We start from the raw sequence: 25,053 nt of genomic DNA, 5'->3' as shown, positions 1-25,053 counted from the left end.
GCTGCCGCTCTCTCCGGCTCCCGGAGACGAAGAAGCTGCTTCTTCGCGCAAAGACGATTCTGCTGCTCACAGTGCTCTGCGGTGTGTGTCTTCTGCCGAAAGAGGCCCGGGAGCGGTGCTTAGCTCTACAGAGCACCGTACCTTCGTCTTTAGCCTCTCTTCTCGTCTACATCTTAGCAAAAAGCTTTTCCACTCTGTCTGGCAAGGAGAAACTTTGCCAGCACAGAAAACATCTCCCATCGTGTTGTAGAGGCTGCACGGAGGTCTGCCGAGTGTTTTGCAAGAAGAGAAAGAAAGTTGTCCAAAACAGCTTGCAATCGAATATTCATGTGAATAGAAAAGGAAGGAGAGTGGTCAGGTACTGTTTTCTCTCAGTTGGCAAGCTGCGCACACAATCGCAGTGTTGTACAGCTTGTTTCATCACCTTTGCGAAGTTGCCGCTCTCTCCGGCTCCCGGAGACGAAGAAGCTGCTTCTTCGCGCAAAGACGATTCTGACGCTCACAGTGCTCTGCGGTGTGCGCCTTCTGCCGAAAGAGGCCCGGGAGCGGTGCTTAACTCTGCAGAGCACCGTACCTTCGTCTTTAGCCTCTCTTCTCGTCTACATCTTAGCAAAAACCTTTTCCACTCTGTCTGGCAAGGAGAAACTTTGCCAGCACAGAAAACATCTCCCATCGTGTTCTAGAGGCTGCACGGAGGTCTGCCGAGTGTTTTGCAAGAAGAGAAAGAAAGTTGTCCAAAACAGCTTGCAATCGAATGTTCATGTGAATAGAAAAGGAAGGAGAGTGGTCAGGTACTGTTTTCTCTCACTTGGCAAGCTGCGCACACAATCGCAGTGTTGTACAGCTTGTTTCATCACCTTTGCGAAGTTGCCGCTCTCTCCGGCTCCGGGAGACGAAGAAGCTGCTTCTTCGCGCAAAGACGATTCTGCCGCTCACAGTGCTCTGCGGAGTGCGCCTTCTGCCGAAAGAGGTCCGGGAGCGGTGCTTAGCTCTGCAGAGAACCGTACCTTCGTCTTTAGCCTCTCTTCTCGTCTACATCTTAGCAAAAAGCTTTTCCACTCTGTCTGGCAAGGAGAAACTTTGCCAGCACAGAAAACATCTCCCATCGTGCTGTAGAGGCTGCACGGAGGTCTGCCGAGTGTTTTGCAAGAAGAGAAAGAAAGTTGTCCAAAACAGCTTGCAATCGAATGTTCATGTGAATAGAAAAGGCAGGAGAGTGGTCAGGTACTGTTTTCTCTCAGTTGCCAAGCTGCGCACACAATCGCAGTCTTGTACAGCTTGTTTCATCACCTTTGCGAAGTTGCCGCTCTCTCCGGCTCCCGGAGACGAAGAAGCTGCTTCTTCGCGCAAAGACGATTCTGCCGCTCACAGTGCTCTGCGGTGTGCGCCTTCTGCCGAAAGAGGTCCGGGAGCGGTGCTTAGCTCTGCACTGCACCGTACCTTCGTCTTTAGCCTCTCTTCTCGTCTACATCTTAGCAAAAAGCTTTTCCACTCTGTCTGGCAAGGAGAAACTGTGCCAGAACAGAAAACATCTCCCATCGTGTTCTAGAGGCTGCACGGAGGTCTGCCGAGTGTTTTGCAAGAAGAGAAAGAAAGTTGTCCAAAACAGCTTGCAATCGAATATTCATGTGAATAGAAAAGGCAGGAGAGTGGTCAGGTACTGTTTTCTCTCAGTTGGCAAGCTGCGCACACAATCGCAGTCTTGTACAGCTTGTTTCATCACCTTTGCGAAGTTGCCCCTCTCTCCGGCTCCGGGAGACGAAGAAGCTGCTTCTTCGCGCAAAGACGATTCTGCCGCTCACAGTTCTCTGCGGTGTGCGCCTTCTGCCGAAAGAGGCCAGGGAGCGGTGCTTAGCTCTGCAGAGCACCGTACCTTCGTCTTTAGCCTCTCTTCTCGTCTACATCTTAGCAAAAAGCTTTTCCACTCTGTCTGGCTAGGAGAAACTGTGCCAGCACAAAAAACATCTCCCATCGTGTTCTAGAGGCTGCACGGAGGTCTGCCGAGTGTTTTGCAAGAAGAGAAAGAAAGTTGTTCAAAACAGCTTGCAATCGAATGTTCATGTTAATAGAAAAGGCAGGAGAGTGGTCAGGTACTGTTTTCTCTCACTTGGCAAGCTGCGCACACAATAGCAGTGTTATACAGCTTGTTTCATCACCTTTGCGAAGTTGCCGCTCTCTCCGGCTCCCGGAGACGAAGAAGCTACTTCTTCGCGCAAAGACGATTCTGCCGCTCACAGTGCTCTGCGGTGTGCGGCTTCTGACGAAAGAGACCAGGGAGCGGTGCTTCGCTCTGCAGAGCACCGTACCTTCGTCTTTAGCCTCTCTTCTCGTCTACATCTTAGCAAAAAGCTTTTCCACTCTGTCTGGCAAGGAGAAACTGTGCCAGCACAAAAAACATCTCCAATCGTGTTCTAGAGGCTGCACGGAGGTCTGCCGAGTGTTTTGCAAGAAGAGAAACAAAGTTGTCCAAAACAGCTTGCAATTGAAAGTTCATGTGAATAGAAAAGGCAGGAGAGTGGTCAGGTACTGTTTTCTCTCAGTTGGCAAGCTGCGCACACACTCGCAGTCTTGTACAGCTTGTTTCATCACCTTTGCCAAGTTGCCGCTCTCTCCGGCTCCCGGAGACGAAGAAGCTGCTTCTTCGCGCAAAGACGATTCTGCCGCTCACAGTGCTCTGCGGTGTGCGCCTTCTGCCGAAAGAGACCAGGGAGCGGTGCTTAGCTCTGCACTGCACCGTACCTTCGTCTTTAGCCTCTCTTCTCGTCTACATCTTAGCAAAAAGCTTTTCCACTCTGTCTGGCAAGGAGAAACTGTGCCAGCACAGAAAACATCTCCCATCGTGTTCTAGAGGCTGCACGGAGGTCTGCCGAGTGTTTTGCAAGAAGAGAAAGAAAGTTGTCCAAAACAGCTTGCAATCGAATGTTCATGTGAATAGAAAAGGCAGGAGAGTGGTCAGGTACTGTTTTCTCTCAGTTGGCAAGCTGCGCACACAATCGCAGTGTTGTACAGCTTGTTTCATCACCTTTGCGAAGCTGCCGCTCTCTCCGGCTCCCGGAGGCGAAGAAGCTGCTTCTTCGCGCAAAGACGATTCTGCTGCTCACAGTGCTCTGCGGTGTGTGTCTTCTGCCGAAAGAGACCAGGGAGCGGTGCTTAGCTCCACAGAGCACCGTACCTTCGTCTTTAGCCTCTCTTTTCGGCTACATCTTAGCAAAAATCTTTTCCACTCTGTCTGGCAAGGACAAACTTTGCCAGCACAGAAAACATCTCCCATCGTGTTCTAGAGGCTGCACGGAGGTCTGCCGAGTGTTTTGCAAGAAGAGAAAGAAAGTTGTCCAAAACAGCTTGCAATCGAATGTTCATGTGAATAGAAAAGGCAGGAGAGTGGTCAGGTACTGTTTTCTCTCAGTTGGCAAGCTGCGCACACAATCGCAGTGTTGTACAGCTTGTTTCATCACCTTTGCGAAGTTGCCGCTCTCTCCGGCTCCGGGAGACGAAGAAGCTGCTTCTTCGCGCAAAGACGATTCTGCCGCTCACAGTGCTCTGCGGTGTGCGCCTTCTGCCGAAAGAGATCCGGGAGCGGTGCTTAGCTCTGCAGAGCACCGTACCTTCGTCTTTAGCCTCTCTTCTCGTCTACATCTTAGCAAAAAGCTTTTCCACTCTGTCTGGCAAGGAGAAACTGTTCCAGCACAGAAAACATCTCCCATCGTGTTCTAGAGGCTGCACGGAGGTCTGCCGAGTGTTTTGCAAGAAGAGAAAGAAAGTTGTCCAAAACAGCTTCCAATCGAATGTTCATGTGAATAGAAAAGGCAGGAGAGTGGTCAGGTACTGTTTTCTCTCAGTTGGCAAGCTGCGCACACAATCGCAGTGTTGTACAGCTTGTTTCATCACCTTTGCGAAGTTGCCGCTCTCTCCGGCTCCCGGAGACGAAGAAGCTGCTTCTTCGCGCAAAGACGATTCTGACGCTCACAGTGCTCTGCGGTGTGCGCCTTCTGCCGAAAGAGGCACGGGTGCGGTGCTTAGCTCTGCAGAGCACCGTACCTTCGTCTTTAGCCTCTCTTCTCGTCTACATCTTAGCAAAAAGCTTTTCCACTCTGTCTGGCAAGGAGAAACTGTGCCAGCACAGAAAACATCTCCCATCGTGTTCTAGAGGCTGCACGGAGGTCTGCCGAGTGTTTTGCAAGAAGAGAAAGAAAGTTGTCCAAAACAGCTTGCAATCGAATGTTCATGTGATTAGAAAAGGCAGGAGAGTGGTCAGGTACTGTTTTCTCTCAGTTGCCAAGCTGCGCACACAATCGCAGTCTTGTACAGCTTGTTTCATCACCTTTCCCAAGTTGCCGCTCTCTCCGGCTCCCGGAGACGAAGAAGGTGCTTCTTCGCGCAAAGACGATTCTGCCGCTCACAGTGCTCTGCGGTGTGCGCCTTCTGCCGAAAGAGGCCAGGGAGCGGTGCTTAGCTCTGCAGAGCACCGTACCTCCGTCTTTAGCCTCTCTTCTCGTCTACATCTTAGCAAAAAGCTTTTCCACTCTGTCTGGCTAGGAGAAACTGTGCCAGCACAAAAAACATCTCCCATCGTGTTCTAGAGGCTGCACGGAGGTCTGCCGAGTGTTTTGCAAGAAGAGAAAGAAAGTTGTTCAAAACAGCTTGCAATCGAATGTTCATGTGAATAGAAAAGGCAGGAGAGTGGTCAGGTACTGTTTTCTCTCAGTTGACAAACTGCGCACACAATCGCAGTGTTATACAGCTTGTTTCATCACCTTTGCGAAGTTGCCGCTCTCTCCGGCTCCCGGAGACGAAGAAGCTACTTCTTCGCGCAAAGACGATTCTGCCGCTCACAGTGCTCTGCGGTGTGCGGCTTCTCCCGAAAGAGATCCGGGAGCGGTGCTTCGCTCTGCAGAGCACCGTACATTCGTCTTTAGCCTCTCTTCTCGTCTACATCTTAGCAAAAAGCTTTTCCACTATGTCTGGCAAGGAGAAACTGTGCCAGCACAAAAAACATCTCCCATCGTGTTCTAGAGGCTGCACGGAGGTCTGCCGAGTGTTTTGCAAGAAGAGAAAGAAAGTTGTCCAAAACAGCTTGCAATCGAATGTTCATGTGAATAGAAAAGGCAGGAGAGTGGTCAGGTACTGTTTTCTCTCAGTTGGCAAGCTGCGCACACACTCGCAGTGTTGTACAGCTTGTTTCATCACCTTTGCGAAGTTGCCGCTCTCTCCGGCTCCCGGAGACGAAGAAGCGGCTTCTTCGCGCAAAGACGATTCTGCCGCTCACAGTGCTCTGCGGTGTGCGCCTTCTGCCGAAAGAGGCCCGGGAGCGGTGCTTAGCTCTACAGAGCACCGTACCTTCGTCTTTAGCCTCTCTTCTCGTCTACATCTTAGCAAAAAGCTTTTCCACTCTGTCTGGCAAGGAGAAACTGTGCCAGCACAAAAAACATCTCCCATCGTGTTCTAGAGGCTGCACGGAGGTCTGCCGAGTGTTTTGCAAGAAGAGAAAGAAAGTTGTCCAAAACAGCTTGCAATCGAATGTTCATGTGAATAGAAAAGGAAGGAGAGTGGTCAGGTACTGTTTTCTCTCAGTTGCCAAGCTGCGCACACAATCGCAGTGTTGTACAGCTTGTTTCATCACCTTTGCCAAGTTGCCGCTCTCTCCGGCTCCCGGAGACGAAGAAGCTGCTTCTTCGCGCAAAGACGATTCTGCCGCTCACAGTGCTCTGCGGTGTGCGCCTTCTGCCGAAAGAGGCCCGGGAGCGGTGCTTAGCTCTGCAGAGCACCGTACCTTCGTCTTTAGCCTCTCTTCTCGTCTACATCTTAGCAAAAAGCTTTTCCACTCTGTCTGGCAAGGAGAAACTTTGCCAGCACAGAAAACATCTCCCATCGTGTTCTAGAGGCTGCACGGAGGTCTGCCGAGTGTTTTGCAAGAAGAGAAAGAAAGTTGTCCAAAACAGCTTGCAATCGAATGTTCATGTGAATAGAAAAGGAAGGAGAGTGGTCAGGTACTGTTTTCTGTCTCTTGGCAAGCTGCGCACACAATCGCAGTGTTGTACAGCTTGTTTCATCACCTTTGCGAAGTTGCCGCTCTCTCCGGCTCCCGGAGACGAAGAAGCTGCTTCTTCGCCCAAAGACGATTCTGCCGCTCACAGTGCTCTGCTTTGTGCGCCTTCTGCCAAAGAGGCCAGGGAGCGGTGCTTAGCTCTGCAGAGCACCGTACCTTCGTCTTTAGCCTCTCTTCTCGTCTACATCTTAGCAAAAAGCTTTTCCACTCTGTCTGGCAAGGAGAAACTTTGCCAGCACAGAAAACATCTCCCATCGTGTTCTAGAGGCTGCACGGAGGTCTGCCGAGTGTTTTGCAAGAAGAGAAAGAAAGTTGTCCAAAACAGCTTGCAATCGAATGTTCATGTGAATAGAAAAGGCAGGAGAGTGGTCAGGTACTGTTTTCTCTCAGTTGGCAAGCTGCGCACACAATCGCAGTGTTGTACAGCTTGTTTCATCACCTTTGCGAAGCTGCCGCTCTCTCCGGCTCCCGGAGACGAAGAAGCTGCTTCTTCGCGCAAAGACGATTCTGACGCTCACAGTGCTCTGCACTGTGTGTCTTCTGCCGAAAGAGGCCAGGGAGCGGTGCATAGCTCTGCAGAGCACCTTACCTTCGTCTTTAGCCTCTCTTCTCGTCTACATCTTAGCAAAAACCTTTTCCACTCTGTCTGGCAAGGAGAAACTGTGCCAGCACAGAAAACATCTCCCATCGTGTTCTAGAGGCTGCACGGAGGTCTGCCGAGTGTTTTGCAAGAAGAGAAAGAAAGTTGTCCAAAACAGCTTGCAATCGTATGTTCATGTGAATAGAAAAGGCAGGAGAGTGGTCAGGTACTGCTTTCTCTCAGTTGGCAAGCTGCGCACACAATCGCAGTGTTGTACAGCTTGTTTCATCACCTTTGCGAAGCTGCCGCTCTCTCCGGCTCCCGGAGACGAAGAAGCTGCTTCTTCGCGCAAAGACGATTCTGACGCTCACAGTGCTCTGCACTGTGTGTCTTCTGCCGAAAGAGGCCCGGGAGCGGTGCTTAGCTCTGCAGAGCACCTTACCTTCGTCTTTAGCCTCTCTTCTCGTCTACATCTTAGCAAAAAGCTTTTCCACTCTGTCTGGCAAGGAGAAACTGTGCCAGCACAGAAAACATCTCCCATCGTGTTCTAGAGGCTGCACGGAGGTCTTCCGAGTGTTTTGCCAGAAAACAAAGAAAGTTTTCCAAAACAGCTTGCAATCGAATGTTCATGTGATTAGAAAAGGCAGGAGAGTGGTCAGGTACTGTTTTCTCTCAGTTGGCAAGCTGCGCACACAATCGCAGTGTTGTACAGCTTGTTTCATCACCTTTGCGAAGTTGCCGCTCTCTCCGGCACCCGGAGACGAAGAAGCTGCTTCTTCGCGCAAAGACGATTCTGCCGCTCACAGTGCTCTGCGGTGTGCGCCTTCTGCCGAAAGAGGTCCGGGAGCGGTGCTTAGCTCTGCAGAGCACCGTACCTTCCTCTTTAGCCTCTCTTCTCGTCTACATCTTAGCAAAAAGCTTTTCCACTCTGTCTGGCAAGGAGAAACTTTGCCAGCACAGAAAACATCTCCCATCGTGTTCTAGAGGCTGCACGGAGGTCTGCCGAGTGTTTTGCAAGAAAACAAAGAAAGTTGTCCAAAACAGCTTGCAATCGAATGTTCATGTGAATAGAAAAGGCAGGAGAGTAGTCAGGTACTGTTTTCTCTCAGTTGGCAAGCTGCGCACACAATCGCAGTCTTGTACAGCTTGTTTCATCACCTTTGCCAAGATGCCGCTCTATCCGGCTCCTGGAGACCAAGAAGCTGCTTCTTCGCGCAAAGACGATTCTGCCGCTCACAGTGCTCTGCGGAGTGCGCCTTCTGCCGAAAGAGGTCCGGGAGCGGTGCTTAGCTCTGCAGAGCACCGTACCTTCGTCTTTAGCCTCTCTTCTCGTCTACATCTTTGCAAAAAGCTTTTCCACTCTGTCTGGCAAGGAGAAACTGTGCCAGCACAAAAAACATCTCCCATCGTGTTCTAGAGGCTGCACGGAGGTCTGCCGAGTGTTTTGCAAGAAGAGAAAGAAAGTTGTCCAAAACAGCTTGCAATCGAATGTTCATGTGAATAGAAAAGGCAGGAGAGTGGTCAGGTATTGTTTTCTCTCAGTTGGCAAGCTGCGCACCCAATCGCAGTGTTGTACAGCTTGTTTCATCACCTTTGCGAAGTTGCCGCTCTCTCCGGCTCCCGGAGACGAAGAAGCTGCTTCTTCGCGCAAAGACGATTCTGACGCTCACAGTGCTCTGCGGTGTGCGCCTTCTGCCGAAAGAGGCCAGGGAGCGGTGCTTAGCTCTGCACTGCACCGTACCTTCGTCTTTAGCCTCTCTTCTCGTCTACATCTTAGCAAAAAGCTTTTCCACTCTGTCTGGCAAGGAGAAACTGTGCCAGCACAGAAAACATCTCCCTTCGTGTTCTAGAGGCTGCACGGAGGTCTGCCGAGTGTTTTGCAAGAAGAGAAAGAAAGTTGTCCAAAACAGCTTGCAATCGAATGTTCATGTGAATAGAAAAGGCAGGAGAGTGGTCAGGTACTGTTTTCTCTCAGTTGGCAAGCTGCGCACACAATCGCAGTGTTGTACAGCTTGTTTCATCACCTTTCCCAAGTTGCCGCTCTCTCCGGCTCCCGGAGACGAAGAAGCTGCTTCTTCGCGCAAAGACGATTCTGCCGCTCACAGTGCTCTGCGGTGTGCGCCTTCTGCCGAAAGAGGCCCGGGAGCGGTGCTTAGCTCTGCAGAGCACCGTACCTTCGTCTTTAGCCTCTCTTCTCGTCTACATCTTAGCAAAAAGCTTTTCCACTCTGTCTGGCAAGGAGAAACTTTGCCAGCACAGAAAACATCTCCCATCGTGTTCTAGAGGCTGCACGGAGGTCTTCCGAGTGTTTTGCCAGAAAACAAAGAAAGTTTTCCAAAACAGCTTGCAATCGAATGTTCATGTGAATAGAAAAGGCAGGAGAGTGGTCAGGTACTGTTTTCTCTCAGTTGGCAAGCTGCGCACACAATCGCAGTGTTGTACAGCTTGTTTCATCACCTTTGCGAAGTTGCCGCTCTCTCCGGCACCCGGAGACGAAGAAGCTGCTTCTTCGCGCAAAGACGATTCTGCCGCTCACAGTGCTCTGCGGTGTGCGCCTTCTGCCGAAAGAGGTCCGGGAGCGGTGCTTAGCTCTGCAGAGCACCGTACCTTCGTCTTTAGCCTCTCTTCTCGTCTACATCTTAGCAAAAAGCTTTTCCACTCTGTCTGGCAAGGAGAAACTTTGCCAGCACAGAAAACATCTCCCATCGTGTTCTAGAGGCTGCACGGAGGTCTGCCGAGTGTTTTGCAAGAAAACAAAGAAAGTTGTCCAAAACAGCTTGCAATCGAATGTTCATGTGAATAGAAAAGGCAGGAGAGTGGTCAGGTACTGTTTTCTCTCAGTTGGCAAGCTGCGCACACAATCGCAGTCTTGTACAGCTTGTTTCATCACCTTTGCCAAGATGCCGCTCTATCCGGCTCCTGGAGACCAAGAAGCTGCTTCTTCGCGCAAAGACGATTCTGCCGCTCACAGTGCTCTGCGGAGTGCGCCTTCTGCCGAAAGAGGTCCGGGAGCGGTGCTTAGCTCTGCAGAGCACCGTACCTTCGTCTTTAGCCTCTCTTCTCGTCTACATCTTTGCAAAAAGCTTTTCCACTCTCTCTGGCAAGGAGAAACTGTGCCAGCACAAAAAACATCTCCCATCGTGTTCTAGAGGCTGCACGGAGGTCTGCCGAGTGTTTTGCAAGAAGAGAAAGAAAGTTGTCCTAAACAGCTTGCAATCGAATGTTCATGTGAATAGAAAAGGCAGGAGAGTGGTCAGGTATTGTTTTCTCTCAGTTGCAAGCTGCGCACACAATCGCAGTGTTGTACAGCTTGTTTCATCACCTTTGCGAAGTTGCCGCTCTCTCCGGCTCCCGGAGACGAAGAAGCTGCTTCTTCGCGCAAAGACGATTCTGACGCTCACAGTGCTCTGCGGTGTGCGCCTTCTGCCGAAAGAGGCCAGGGAGCGGTGCTTAGCTCTGCACTGCACAGTACCTTCGTCTTTAGCCTCTCTTCTCGTCTACATCTTAGCAAAAATCTTTTCCACTCTGTCTGGCAAGGACAAACTGTGCCAGCACAGAAAACATCTCCCTTCGTGTTCTAGAGGCTGCACGGAGGTCTGCCGAGTGTTTTGCAAGAAGAGAAAGAAAGTTGTCCAAAACAGCTTGCAATCGAATGTTCATGTGAATAGAAAAGGCAGGAGAGTGGTCAGGTACTGTTTTCTCTCAGTTGGCAAGCTGCGCACACAATCGCAGTGTTGTACAGGTTGTTTCATCACCTTTGCGAAGTTGCCGCTCTCTCCGGCTCCCGGAGACGAAGAAGCTGCTTCTTCGCGCAAAGACGATTCTGCCGCTCACAGTGCTCTGCGGTGTGCGCCTTCTGCCGAAAGAGACCAGGGAGCGGTGCTTAGCTCTACAGAGCACCGTACCTTCGTCTTTAGCCTCTCTTCTCGTCTACATCTTAGCAAAAATCTTTTCCACTCTGTCTGGCAAGGACAAACTTTGCCAGCACAGAAAACATCTCCCATCGTGTTCTAGAGGCTGCACGGAGGTCTGCCGAGTGTTTTGCAAGAAGAGAAAGAAAGTTGTCCAAAACAGCTTGCAATCGAATGTTCATGTGAATAGAAAAGGAAGGAGAGTGGTCAGGTACTGTTTTCTCTCACTTGGCAAGCTGCGCACACAATCGCAGTCTTGTACAGCTTGTTTCATCACCTTTGCGAAGTTGCCGCTCTCTCCGGCTCCCGGAGACGAAGAAGCTGCTTCTTCGCGCAAAGACGATTCTGACGCTCACAGTGCTCTGCGGTGTGCGCCTTCTGCCGAAAGAGGCCCGGGAGCGGTGCTTAACTCTGCAGAGCACCGTACCTTCGTCTTTAGCCTCTCTTCTCGTCTACATCTTAGCAAAAACCTTTTCCACTCTGTCTGGCAAGGAGAAACTTTGCCAGCACAGAAAACATCTCCCATCGTGTTCTAGAGGCTGCACGGAGGTCTGCCGAGTGTTTTGCAAGAAGAGAAAGAAAGTTGTCCAAAACAGCTTGCAATCGAATGTTCATGTGAATAGAAAAGGAAGGAGAGTGGTCAGGTACTGTTTTCTCTCACTTGGCAAGCTGCGCACACAATCGCAGTGTTGTACAGCTTGTTTCATCACCTTTGCGAAGTTGCCGCTCTCTCCGGCTCCCGGAGACGAAGAAGCTGCTTCTTCGCGCAAAGACGATTCTGCCGCTCACAGTGCTCTGCTTTGTGCGCCTTCTGCCAAAGAGGCCAGGGAGCGGTGCTTAGCTCTGCAGAGCACCGTACCTTCGTCTTTAGCCTCTCTTCTCGTCTACATCTTAGCAAAAAGCTTTTCCACTCTGTCTGGCAAGGAGAAACTGTGCCAGCACAGAAAACATCTCCCATCGTGTTCTAGAGGCTGCACGCAGGTCTGCCGAGTGTTTTGCAAGAAGAGAAAGAAAGTTGTCCAAAACAGCTTGCAATCGAATGTTCATGTGAATAGAAAAGGCAGGAGAGTGGTCAGGTACTGTTTTCTCTCAGTTGGCAAGCTGCGCACACAATCGCAGTGTTGTACAGCTTGTTTCATCACCTTTGCGAAGCTGCCGCTCTCTCCGGCTCCCGGAGGCGAAGAAGCTGCTTCTTCGCGCAAAGACGATTCTGACGCTCACAGTGCTCTGCACTGTGTGTCTTCTGCCGAAAGAGGCCAGGGAGCGGTGCATAGCTCTGCAGAGCACCTTACCTTCGTCTTTAGCCTCTCTTCTCGTCTACATCTTAGCAAAAAGCTTTTCCACTCTGTCTGGCAAGGAGAAACTTTGCCAGCACAAAAAACATCTCCCATCGTGTTCTCGAGGCTGCACGGAGGTCTGCCGAGTGTTTTGCAAGAAGAGAAAGAAAGTTGTCCAAAACAGCTTGCAATCGTATGTTCATGTGAATAGAAAAGGCAGGAGAGTGGTCAGGTACTGCTTTCTCTCAGTTGGCAAGCTGCGCACACAATCGCAGTGTTGTACAGCTTGTTTCATCACCTTTGCGAAGTTGCCGCTCTCTCCGGCTCCCGGAGACGAAGAAGCTGCTTCTTCGCGCAAAGACGATTCTGCCGCTCATAGTGCTCTGCACTGTGTGTCTTCTGCCGAAAGAGGCCCGGGAGCGGTGCTTAGCTCTGCAGAGAACCTTACCTTCGTCTTTAGCCTCTCTTCTCGTCTACATCTTAGCAAAAAGCTTTTCCACTCTGTCTGGCAAGGAGAAACTGTGCCAGCACAGAAAACATCTCCCATCGTGTTCTAGAGGCTGCACGGAGGTCTGCCGAGTGTTTTGCCAGAAAACAAAGAAAGTTTTCCAAAACAGCTTGCAATCGAATGTTCATGTGATTAGAAAAGGCAGGAGAGTGGTCAGGTACTGTTTTCTCTCAGTTGCCAAGCTGCGCACACAATCGCAGTGTTGTACAGCTTGTTTCATCACCTTTGCGAAGTTGCCGCTCTCTCCGGCACCCGGAGACGAAGAAGCTGCTTCTTCGCGCAAAGACGATTCTGCCGCTCACAGTGCTCTGCGGTGTGCGCCTTCTGCCGAAAGAGGTCCGGGAGCGGTGCTTAGCTCTGCAGAGCACCGTACCTTCGTCTTTAGCCTCTCTTCTCGTCTACATCTTAGCAAAAAGCTTTTCCACTCTGTCTGGCAAGGAGAAACTTTGCCAGCACAGAAAACATCTCCCATCGTGTTCTAGAGGCTGCACGGAGGTCTGCCGAGTGTTTTGCAAGAAAACAAAGAAAGTTGTCCAAAACAGCTTGCAATCGAATGTTCATGTGAATAGAAAAGGCAGGAGAGTGGTCAGGTACTGTTTTCTCTCAGTTGGCAAGCTGCGCACACAATCGCAGTCTTGTACAGCTTCTTTCATCACCTTTGGCAAGATGCCGCTCTATCCGGCTCCTGGAGACCAAGAAGCTGCTTCTTCGCGCAAAGACGATTCTGCCGCTCACAGTGCTCTGCGGAGTGCGCCTTCTGCCGAAAGAGGCCCGGGAGCGGTGCTTAGCTCTGCAGAGCACCGTACCTTCGTCTTTAGCCTCTCTTCTCGTCTACATCTTTGCAAAAAGCTTTTCCACTCTCTCTGGCAAGGAGAAACTGTGCCAGCACAAAAAACATCTCCCATCGTGTTCTAGAGGCTGCACGGAGGTCTGCCGAGTGTTTTGCAAGAAGAGAAAGAAAGTTGTCCAAAACAGCTTGCAATCGAATGTTCATGTGAATAGAAAAGGCAGGAGAGTGGTCAGGTATTGTTTTCTCTCAGTTGGCAAGCTGCGCACACAATCGCAGTGTTGTACAGCTTGTTTCATCACCTTTGCGAAGTTGCCGCTCTCTCCGGCTCCCGGAGACGAAGAAGCTGCTTCTTCGCGCAAAGACGATTCTGCCGCTCACAGTGCTCTGCGGTGTGCGCCTTCTGCCGAAAGAGGTCCGGGAGCGGTGCTTAGCTCTGCACTGCACCGTACCTTCGTCTTTAGCCTCTCTTCTCGTCTACATCTTAGCAAAAAGCTTTTCCACTCTGTCTGGCAAGGACAAACTGTGCCAGCACAGAAAACATCTCCCTTCGTGTTCTAGAGGCTGCACGGAGGTCTGCCGAGTGTTTTGCAAGAAGAGAAAGAAAGTTGTCCAAAACAGCTTGCAATCGAATGTTCATGTGAATAGAAAAGGCAGGAGAGTGGTCAGGTACTGTTTTCTCTCAGTTGGCAAGCTGCGCACACAATCGCAGTCTTGTACAGCTTGTTTCATCACCTTTCCCAAGTTGCCGCTCTCTCCGGCTCCCGGAGCCGAAGAAGCTGCTTCTTCGCGCAAAGACGATTCTGACGCTCACAGTGCTCTGCGGTGTGCGCCTTCTGCCGAAAGAGGCCCGGGTGCGGTGCTTAGCTCTGCAGAGCACCGTACCTTCGTCTTTAGCCTCTCTTCTCGTCTACATCTTAGCAAAAAGCTTTTCCACTCTGTCTGGCAAGGAGAAACTGTTCCAGCATAGAAAACATCTCCCATCGTGTTCTAGAGGCTGCACGGAGGTCTGCCGAGTGTTTTGCAAGAAGAGAAAGAAAGTTGTCCAAAACAGCTTGCAATCGAATGTTCATGTGAATAGAAAAGGCAGGAGAGTGGTCAGGTTATGTTTTCTCTCAGTTGGCAAGCTGCGCACACAATCGCAGTGTTGTACAGCTTGTTTCATCACCTTTGCGACGTTGCCGCTCTCTCCGGCTCCGGGAGACGAAGAAGCTGCTTCTTCGCGCAAAGACGATTCTGACGCTCACAGTGCTCTGCGGTGTGCGCCTTCTGCCGAAAGAGGTCCGGGAGCGGTGCTTAGCTCTGCAGAGAACCGTACCTTCGTCTTTAGCCTCTCTTCTCGTCTACATCTTAGCAAAAAGCTTTTCCACTCTGTCTGGCAAGGAGAAACTTTGCCAGCACAGAAAACATCTCCCATCGTGTTGTAGAGGCTGCACGGAGGTCTGCCGAGTGTTTTGCAAGAAGAGAAAGAAAGTTGTCCAAAACAGCTTGCAATCGAATGTTCATGTGAATAGAAAAGGCAGGAGAGTGGTCAGGTACTGTTTTCTCTCCGTTGCCAAGCTGCGCACACAATCGCAGTCTTGTACAGCTTGTTTCATCACCTTTGCGAAGTTGCCGCTCTCTCCGGCTCCCGGAGACCAAGAAGCTGCTTCTTCGCGCAAAGACGATTCTGCCGCTCACAGTTCTCTGCGGTGTGCGCCTTCTGCCGAAAGAGGTCCGGGAGCGGTGCTTAGCTCTGCAGAGCACCGTACCTTCGTCTTTAGCCTCTCTTCTCGTCTACATCTTAGCAAAAAGCTTTTCCACTCTGTCTGGCAAGGAGAAACTGTGCCAACACAGAAAACATCTCCCATCGTGTTCTAGCGGCTGCACGGAGGTCTGCCGAGTGTTTTGCAAGAAGAGAAAGAAAGTTGTCCAAAACAGCTTGCAATCGAATGTTCATGTGAATAGAAAAGGCAGGAGAGTGGTCAGGTACTGTTTTCTCTCAGTTGGCAAGCTGCGCACACAATCGCAGTCTTGTACAGCTTGTTTCATCACCTTTGCGAAGTTGCCCCTCTCTCCGGCTCCGGGAGACGAAGAAGCTGCTTCTTCGCGCAAAGACGATTCTGCCGCTCACAGTGCTCTGCGGTGTGCGCCTTCTGCCGAAAGAGGCCAGGGAGCGGTGCTTAGCTCTGCAGAGCACTGTACGTTCGTCTTTAGCCTCTCTTCTCGTCTACATCTTAGCAAAAAGCTTTTCCACTCTGTCTGGCAAGGAGAAACTGTGCCAGCACAGAAAACATCTCCCATCGTGTTCTAGAGGCTGCACGGAGCTCTGCCGAGTGTTTTGCAAGAAGAGAAAGAAAGTTGTCCAAAACAGCTTGCAATCGAATGTTCATGTGAATAGAAAAGGCAGGAGAGTGGTCAGGTACTGTTTTCTCTCCGTTGGCAAACTGCGCACACAATCGCAGTGTTGTACAGCTTGTTTCATCACCTTTGCGAAGTTGCCGTTCTCTCCGGCTCCCGGAGACGAAGAAGCTGCTTCTTCGCGCAAAGACGATTCTGCCGCTCACAGTTCTCTGCGGTGTGCGCCTTCTGCCGAAAGAGGTCCGGGAGCGGTGCTTACCTCTGCAGAGCACCGTACCTTCGTCTTTAGCCTCTCTTCTCGTCTACATCTTAGCAAAAAGCTTTTCCACTCTGTCTGGCAAGGAGAAACTGTGCCAGCACAGAAAACATCTCCCATCGTGTTCTAGAGGCTGCACGGAGGTCTGCCGAGTGTTTTGCAAGAAGAGAAAGAAAGTTGTCCAAAACAGCTTGCAATCGAATGTTCATGTGATTAGAAAAGGCAGGAGAGTGGTCAGGTACTGTTTTCTCTCAGTTGGCAAGCTGCGCACACAATCGCAGTGTTGTAGAGCTTGTTTCATCACCTTTGCCAAGTTGCCGCTCTCTCTGGCTCCCGGAGACGAAGAAGCTGCTTCTTCGCGCAAAGACGATTCTGCTGCTCACAGTGCTCTGCGGTGTGCGCCTTCTGCCGAAAGAGATCCGTGAGCGGTGCTTAGCTCTGCAGAGCACCGTACCTTCGTCTTTAGCCTCTCTTCTCATCTACATCTTAGCAAAAAGCTTTTCCACTCTGTCTGGCAAGGAGAAACTGTGCCAGCACAAAAAACATCTCCCATCGTGTTCTAGAGGCTGCACGGAGGTCTGCCGAGTGTTTTGCAAGAAGAGAAAGAAAGTTGTCCAAAACAGCTTGCAATCGAATGTTCATGTGAATAGAAAAGGCAGGAGAGTGGTCAGGTACTGTTTTCTCTCAGTTGGCAAGCTGCGCACACACTCGCAGTCTTGTACAGCTTGTTTCATCAGCTTTGCGAAGTTGCCGCTCTCTCCGGCTCCCGGAGACGAAGAAGCTGCTTCTTCGCGCAAAGACGATTCTGCCGCTCACAGTGCTCTGCGGTGTGCGCCTTCTGCCGAAAGAGGCCAGGGAGCGGTGCTTAGCTCTGCACTGCACCGTACCTTCGTCTTTAGCCTCTCTTCTCGTCTACATCTTAGCAAAAAGCTTTTCCACTCTGTCTGGCAAGGACAAACTGTGCCAGCACAGAAAACATCTCCCATCGTGTTCTAGAGGCTGCACGGAGGTCTGCCGAGTGTTTTGCAAGAAGAGAAAGAAAGTTGTCCAAAACAGCTTGCAATCGAATGTTCATGTGAATAGAAAAGGCAGGAGAGTGGTCAGGTACTGTTTTCTCTCACTTGGCAAGCTGCGCACACAATCGCAGTGTTGTACAGCTTGTTTCATCACCTTTGCGAAGCTGCCGCTCTCTCCGGCTCCCGGAGACGAAGAAGCTGCTTCTTCGCGCAAAGACGATTCTGCTGCTCACAGTGCTCTGCGGTGTGTGTCTTCTGCCGAAAGAGACCAGGGAGCGGTGCTTACCTCTACAGAGCACCGTACCTTCGTCTTTAGCCTCTCTTCTCGTCTACATCTTAGCAAAAAGCTTTTCCACTCTGTCTGGCAAGGAGAAACTTTGCCAGCACAGAAAACATCTCCAATCGTGTTCTAGAGGCTGCACGGAGGTCTGCCGAGTGTTTTGCAAGAAGAGAAAGAAAGTTGTCCAAAACAGCTTGCAATCGAATGTTCATGTTAATAGAAAAGGCAGGAGAGTGGTCATGTTCTGTTTTCTCTCAGTTGGCAAGCTGCGCACACAATCGCAGTCTTGTACAGCTTGTTTCATCACCTTTGCCAAGTTGCCGCTCTCTCCGGCTCCCGGAGACGAAGAAGCTGCTTCTTCGCGCAAAGACGATTCTGCCGCTCACAGTGCTCTGCGGTGTGCGCCTTCTGCCGAAAGAGATCCGGGAGCGGTGCTTAGCTCTGCAGAGCACCGTACCTTCGTCTTTAGCCTCTCTTCTCGTCTACATCTTAGCAAAAAGCTTTTCCACTCTGTCTGGCAAGGAGAAACTTTGCCAGCACAGAAAACATCTCCCATCGTGTTCTAGAGGCTGCACGGAGGTCTGCCGAGTGTTTTGCAAGAAGAGAAAGAAAGTTGTCCAAAACAGCTTGCAATCGAATGTTCATGTGATTAGAAAAGGCAGGAGAGTGGTCAGGTATTGTTTTCTCTCAGTTGGCAAGCTGCGCACACAATCGCAGTGTTGTAGAGCTTGTTTCATCTCCTTTGCCAAGTTGCCGCTCTCTCCGGCTCCGGGAGAGGAAGAAGCTGCTTCTTCGCGCAAAGACGATTCTGCCGCTCACAGTGCTCTGCGGTGTGCGCCTTCTCCCGAAAGAGATCCGGGAGCGGTGCTTAGCTCTGCAGAGCACCGTACCTTCGTCTTTAGCCTCTCTTCTCGTCTACATCTTAGCAAAAAGCTTTTCCACTCTGTCTGGCAAGGAGAAACTTTGCCAGCACAGAAAACATCTCCCATCGTGTTCTAGAGGCTGCACGGAGGTCTGCCGAGTGTTTTGCAAGAAGAGAAAGAAAGTTGTCCAAAACAGCTTGCAATCGAATATTCATGTGAATAGAAAAGGCAGGAGAGTGGTCAGGTACTGTTTTCTCTCTCTTGGCAAGCTGCGCACACAATCGCAGTGTTGTACAGCTTGTTTCATCACCTTTGCGAAGTTGCCGCTCTCTCCGGCTCCCGGAGACGAAGAAGCTGCTTCTTCGCGCAAAGACGATTCTGCCGCTCACAGTGCTCTGCTTTGTGCGCCTTCTGCCAAAGAGGCCAGGGAGCGGTGCTTAGCTCTGCAGAGCACCGTACCTTCGTCTTTAGCCTCTCTTCTCGTCTACATCTTAGCAAAAACCTTTTCCACTCTGTCTGGCAAGGAGAAACTGTGCCACCACAGAAAACATCTCCCATCGTGTTCTAGAGGCTGCACGGAGGTCTTCCGAGTGTTTTGCCAGAAAACAAAGAAATTTTTCGAAAACAGCTTGCAATCGAATGTTCATGTGAATAGAAAAGGCAGGAGAGTGGTCAGGTACTGTTTTCTCTCAGTTGGCAAGCTGCGCACACAATCGCAGTGTTGTACAGCTTGTTTCATCACCTTTGTGAAGTTGCCGCTCTCTCCGGCACCCGGAGACGAAGAAGCTGCTTCTTCGCGCAAAGACGATTCTGCCGCTCACAGTGCTCTGCGGTGTGCGCCTTCTGCCGAAAGAGGTCCGGGAGCGGTGCTTAGCTCTGCAGAGCACCGTACCTTCGTCTTTAGCCTCTCTTCTCGTCTACATCTTAGCAAAAAGCTTTTCCACTCTGTCTGGCAAGGAGAAACTTTGCCAGCACAGAAAACATCTCCCATCGTGTTCTAGAGGCTGCACGGAGGTCTGCCGAGTGTTTTGCAAGAAAACAAAGAAAGTTGTCCAAAACAGCTTGCAATCGAATGTTCATGTGAATAGAAAAGGCAGGAGAGTGGTCAGGTACTGTTTTCTCTCAGTTGGCAAGCTGCGCACACAATCGCAGTCTTGTACAGCTTGTTTCATCACCTTTGCCAAGATGCCGCTCTATCCGGCTCCTGGAGACCAAGAAGCTGCTTCTTCGCGCAAAGACGATTCTGCTGCTCACAGTGCTCTGCGGAGTGCGCCTTCTGCCGAAAGAGGTCCGGGAGCGGTGCTTAGCTCTGCAGAGCACCGTACCTTCGTCTTTAGCCTCTCTTCTCGTCTACATCTTAGCAAAAAGCTTTTCAACTCTGTCTGGCAAGGAGAAACTGTGCCAGCACAAAAAACATCTCCCATCGTGTTCTAGAGGCTGCACGGAGGTCTGCCGAGTGTTTTGCAAGAAGAGAAAGAAAGTTGTCCAAAACAGCTTGCAATCGAATGTTCATGTGAATAGAAAAGGCAGGAGAGTGGTCAGGTACTGTTTTCTCTCAGTTGGCAAGCTGCACACACAATCGCAGTGTTGTACAGCTTGTTTCATCACCTTTGCGAAGTTGCCGCTCTCTCCGGCTCCCGGAGACGAAGAAGCTGCTTCTTCGCGCAAAGACGATTCTGCCGCTCACAGTGCTCTGCGGTGTGCGCCTTCTGCCGAAAGAGACCAGGGAGCGGTGCTTAGCTCTACAGAGCACCGTACCTTCGTCTTTAGCCTCTCTTCTCGTCTACATCTTAGCAAAAATCTTTTCCACTCTGTCTGGCAAGGAGAAACTTTGCCAGCACAGAAAACATCTCCCATCGTGTTCTAGAGGCTGCACGGAGGTCTGCCGAGTGTTTTGCAAGAAGAGAAAGAAAGTTGTCCAAAACAGCTTGCAATCGAATGTTCATGTGAATAGAAAAGGAAGGAGAGTGGTCAGGTACTGTTTTCTCTCAGTTGGCAAGCTGCGCACACAATTGCAGTGTTGTACAGCTTGTTTCATCACCTTTGCCAAGTTGCCGCTCTCTCCGGCTCCCGGAGACGAAGAAGCTGCTTCTTCGCGCAAAGACGATTCTGACGCTCACAGTGATCTGCGGTGTGCGCCTTCTGCCGAAAGAGGCCCGGGAGCGGTGCTTAACTCTGCAGAGCACCGTACCTTCGTCTTTAGCCTCTCTTCTCGTCTACATATTAGCAAAAACCTTTTCCACTCTGTCTGGCAAGGAGAAACTTTGCCAGCACAGAAAACATCTCCCATCGTGTTCTAGAGGCTGCACGGAGGTCTGCCGAGTGTTTTGCAAGAAGAGAAAGAAAGTTGTCCAAAACAGCTTGCAATCGAATGTTCATGTGAATAGAAAAGGAAGGAGAGTGGTCAGGTACTGTTTTCTCTCACTTGGCAAGCTGCGCACACAATCGCAGTGTTGTACAGCTTGTTTCATCACCTTTGCGAAGTTGCCGCTCTCTCCGGCTCCCGGAGACGAAGAAGCTGCTTCTTCGCGCAAAGACGATTCTGCCGCTCACAGTGCTCTGCTTTGTGCGCCTTCTGCCAAAGAGGCCAGGGAGCGGTGCTTAGCTCTGCAGAGCACCGTACCTTCGTCTTTAGCCTCTCTTCTCGTCTACATCTTAGCAAAAACCTTTTCCACTCTGTCTGGCAAGGAGAAACTGTGCCAGCACAGAAAACATCTCCCATCGTGTTCTAGAGGCTGCACGGAGGTCTGCCGAGTGTTTTGCAAGAAGAGAAACAAAGTTGTCCAAAACAGCTTGCAATTGAATGTTCATGTGAATAGAAAAGGCAGGAGAGTGGTCAGGTACAGCTTTCTCTCCGTTGCCAAGCTGCGCACACAATCGCAGTGTTGTACAGCTTGTTTCATCACCTTTGCGAAGCTGCCGCTCTCTCCGGCTCCCGGAGACGAAGAAGCTGCTTCTTCGCGCAAAGACGATTCTGACGCTCACAGTGCTCTGCACTGTGTGTCTTCTGCCGAAAGAGGCCAGGGAGCGGTGCATAGCTCTGCAGAGCACCTTACCTTCGTCTTTAGCCTCTCTTCTCGTCTACATCTTAGCAAAAAGCTTTTCCACTCTGTCTGGCAAGGTGAAACTTTGCCAGCACAAAAAACATCTCCCATCGTGTTCTAGAGGCTGCACGGAGGTCTGCCGAGTGTTTTGCAAGAAGAGAAAGAAAGTTGTCCAAAACAGCTTGCAATCGTATGTTCATGTGAATAGAAAAGGCAGGAGAGTGGTCAGGTACTGCTTTCTCTCACTTGGCAAGCTGCGCACACAATCGCAGTGTTGTACAGCTTGTTTCATCACCTTTGCGAAGTTGCCGCTCTCTCCGGCTCCCGGAGACGAAGAAGCTGCTTCTTCGCGCAAAGACGATTCTGCCGCTCATAGTGCTCTGCACTGTGTGTCTTCTGCCGAAAGAGGCCCGGGAGCGGTGCTTAGCTCTGCAGAGCACCTTACCTTCGTCGTTAGCCTCTCTTCTCGTCTACATCTTAGCAAAAAGCTTTTCCACTCTGTCTGGCAAGGAGAAACTGTGCCAGCACAGAAAACATCTCCCATCGTGTTCTAGAGGCTGCACGGAGGTCTGCCGAGTGTTTTGCCAGAAAACAAAGAAAGTTTTCCAAAACAGCTTGCAATCGAATGTTCATGTGATTAGAAAAGGCAGGAGAGTGGTCAGGTACTGTTTTCTCTCAGTTGCCAAGCTGCGCACACAATCGCAGTGTTGTACAGCTTGTTTCATCACCTTTGCGAAGTTGCCGCTCTCTCCGGCACCCGGAGACGAAGAAGCTGCTTCTTCGCGCAAAGACGATTCTGCCGCTCACAGTGCTCTGCGGTGTGCGCCTTCTGCCGAAAGAGGTCCGGGAGCGGTGCTTAGCTCTGCAGAGCACCGTACCTTCGTCTTTAGCCTCTCTTCTCGTCTACATCTTAGCAAAAAGCTTTTCCACTCTGTCTGGCAAGGAGAAACTTTGCCAGCACAGAAAACATCTCCCATCGTGTTCTAGAGGCTGCACGGAGGTCTGCCGAGTGTTTTGCAAGAAAATAAAGAAAGTTGTCCAAAACAGCTTGCAATCGAATGTTCATGTGAATAGAAAAGGCAGGAGAGTGGTCAGGTACTGTTTTCTCTCAGTTGGCAAGCTGCGCACACAATCGCAGTCTTGTACAGCTTGTTTCATCACCTTTGCCAAGATGCCGCTCTATCCGGCTCCTGGAGACCAAGAAGCTGCTTCTTCGCGCAAAGACGATTCTGCCGCTCACAGTGCTCTGCGGAGTGCGCCTTCTGCCGAAAGAGGCCCGGGAGCGGTGCTTAGCTCTGCAGAGCACCGTACCTTCGTCTTTAGCCTCTCTTCTCGTCTACATCTTTGCAAAAAGCTTTTCCACTCTCTCTGGCAAGGAGAAACTGTGCCAGCACAAAAAACATCTCCCATCGTGTTCTAGAGGCTGCACGGAGGTCTGCCGAGTGTTTTGCAAGAAGAGAAAGAAAGTTGTCCAAAACAGCTTGCAATCGAATGTTCATGTGAATAGAAAAGGCAGGAGAGTGGTCAGGTATTGTTTTCTCTCAGTTGGCAAGCTGCGCACACAATCGCAGTGTTGTACAGCTTGTTTCATCACCTTTGCGAAGTTGCCGCTCTCTCCGGCTCCCGGAGACGAAGAAGCTGCTTCTTCGCGCAAAGACGATTCTGCCGCTCACAGTGCTCTGCGGTGTGCGCCTTCTGCCGAAAGAGGCCAGGGAGCGGTGCTTAGCTCTGCACTGCACCGTACCTTCGTCTTTAGCCTCTCTTCTCGTCTACATCTTAGCAAAAAGCTTTTCCACTCTGTCTGGCAAGGACAAACTGTGCCAGCACAGAAAACATCTCCCTTCGTGTTCTAGAGGCTGCACGGAGGTCTGCCGAGTGTTTTGCAAGAAGAGAAAGAAAGTTGTCCAAAACAGCTTGCAATCGAATGTTCATGTGAATAGAAAAGGCAGGAGAGTGGTCAGGTACTGTTTTCTCTCAGTTGGCAAGCTGCGCACACAATCGCAGTCTTGTACAGCTTGTTTCATCACCGTTGCCAAGTTGCCGCTCTCTCCGGCTCCCGGAGACGAAGAAGCTGCTTCTTCGCGCAAAGACGATTCTGCCGCTCACAGTGCTCTGCGGTGTGCGCCTTCTGCCGAAAGAGGTCCGGGAGCGGTGCTTAGCTCTGCAGAGAACCGTACCTTCGTCTTTAGCCTCTCTTCTCGTCTACATCTTAGCAAAAAGCTTTTCCACTCTGTCTGGCAAGGAGAAACTTTGCCAGCACAGAAAACATCTCCCATCGTGTTCTAGAGGCTGCACGGAGGTCTGCCGAGTGTTTTGCAAGAAGAGAAAGAAAGTTGTCCAAAACAGCTTGCAATCGAATGTTCATGTGAATAGAAAAGGCAGGAGAGTGGTCAGGTACTGTTTTCTCTCAGTTGGCAAGCTGCGCACACAATCGCAGTCTTGTACAGCTTGTTTCATCACCTTTGCCAAGTTGCCGCTCTCTCCGGCTCCCGGAGACGAAGAAGCTGCTTCTTCGCGCAAAGACGATTCTGCCGCTCACAGTGCTCTGCGGTGTGCGCCTTCTGCCGAAAGAGGTCCGGGAGCGGTGCTTAGCTCTGCAGAGAACCGTACCTTCGTCTTTAGCCTCTCTTCTCGTCTACATCTTAGCAAAAAGCTTTTCCACTCTGTCTGGCAAGAAGAAACTTTGCCAGCACAGAAAACATCTCCCATCGTGTTCTAGAGGCTGCACGGAGGTCTGCCGAGTGTTTTGCAAGAAGAGAAAGAAAGTTGTCCAAAACAGCTTGCAATCGAATGTTCATGTGAATAGAAAAGGCAGGAGAGTGGTCAGGTACTGTTTTCTCTCCGTTGCCAAGCTGCGCACACAATCGCAGTCTTGTACAGCTTGTTTCATCACCTTTGCGAAGTTGCCGCTCTCTCCGGCTCCCGGAGACGAAGAAGCTGCTTCTTCGCGCAAAGACGATTCTGCCGCTCACAGTTCTCTGCGGTGTGCGCCTTCTGCCGAAAGAGGTCCGGGAGCGGTGCTTAGCTCTGCAGAGCACCGTACCTTCGTCTTTAGCCTCTCTTCTCGTCTACATCTTAGCAAAAAGCTTTTCCACTCTGTCTGGCAAGGAGAAACTGTGCCAACACAGAAAACATCTCCCATCGTGTTCTAGCGGCTGCACGGAGGTCTGCCGAGTGTTTTGCAAGAAGAGAAAGAAAGTTGTCCAAAACAGCTTCCAATCGAATGTTCATGTGAATAGAAAAGGCAGGAGAGTGGTCAGGTACTGTTTTCTCTCAGTTGGCAAGCTGCGCACACAATCGCAGTCTTGTACAGCTTGTTTCATCACCTTTGCGAAGTTGCCCCTCTCTCCGGCTCCGGGAGACGAAGAAGCTGCTTCTTCGCGCAAAGACGATTCTGCCGCTCACAGTGCTCTGCGGTGTGCGCCTTCTGCCGAAAGAGGCCAGGGAGCGGTGCTTAGCTCTGCAGAGCACTGTACGTTCGTCTTTAGCCTCTCTTCTCGTCTACATCTTAGCAAAAAGCTTTTCCACTCTGTCTGGCAAGGAGAAACTGTGCCAGCACAGAAAACATCTCCCATCGTGTTCTAGAGGCTGCACGGAGGTCTGCCGAGTGTTTTGCAAGAAGAGAAAGAAAGTTGTCCAAAACAGCTTGCAATCGAATGTTCATGTGAATAGAAAAGGCAGGAGAGTGGTCAGGTACTGTTTTCTCTCCGTTGGCAAACTGCGCACACAATCGCAGTGTTGTACAGCTTGTTTCATCACCTTTGCGAAGTTGCCGTTCTCTCCGGCTCCCGGAGACGAAGAAGCTGCTTCTTCGCGCAAAGACGATTCTGCCGCTCACAGTTCTCTGCGGTGTGCGCCTTCTGCCGAAAGAGGTCCGGGAGCGGTGCTTACCTCTGCAGAGCACCGTACCTTCGTCTTTAGCCTCTCTTCTCGTCTACATCTTAGCAAAAAGCTTTTCCACTCTGTCTGGCAAGGAGAAACTGTGCCAGCACAGAAAACATCTCCCATCGTGTTCTAGAGGCTGCACGGAGGTCTGCCGAGTGTTTTGCAAGAAGAGAAAGAAAGTTGTCCAAAACAGCTTGCAATCGAATGTTCATGTGATTAGAAAAGGCAGGAGAGTGGTCAGGTACTGTTTTCTCTCAGTT

The sequence above is a fragment of the Melozone crissalis genome, unplaced genomic scaffold (genome assembly GCF_028551555.1).
Source record: "Melozone crissalis strain CALT ecotype California unplaced genomic scaffold, PUWL_Pcris_2 ptg000120l_1, whole genome shotgun sequence".
Classification (NCBI taxonomy): Eukaryota; Metazoa; Chordata; class Aves; order Passeriformes; family Passerellidae; genus Melozone; species Melozone crissalis.
Note: the sequence above shows the minus strand (reverse complement) of the source record.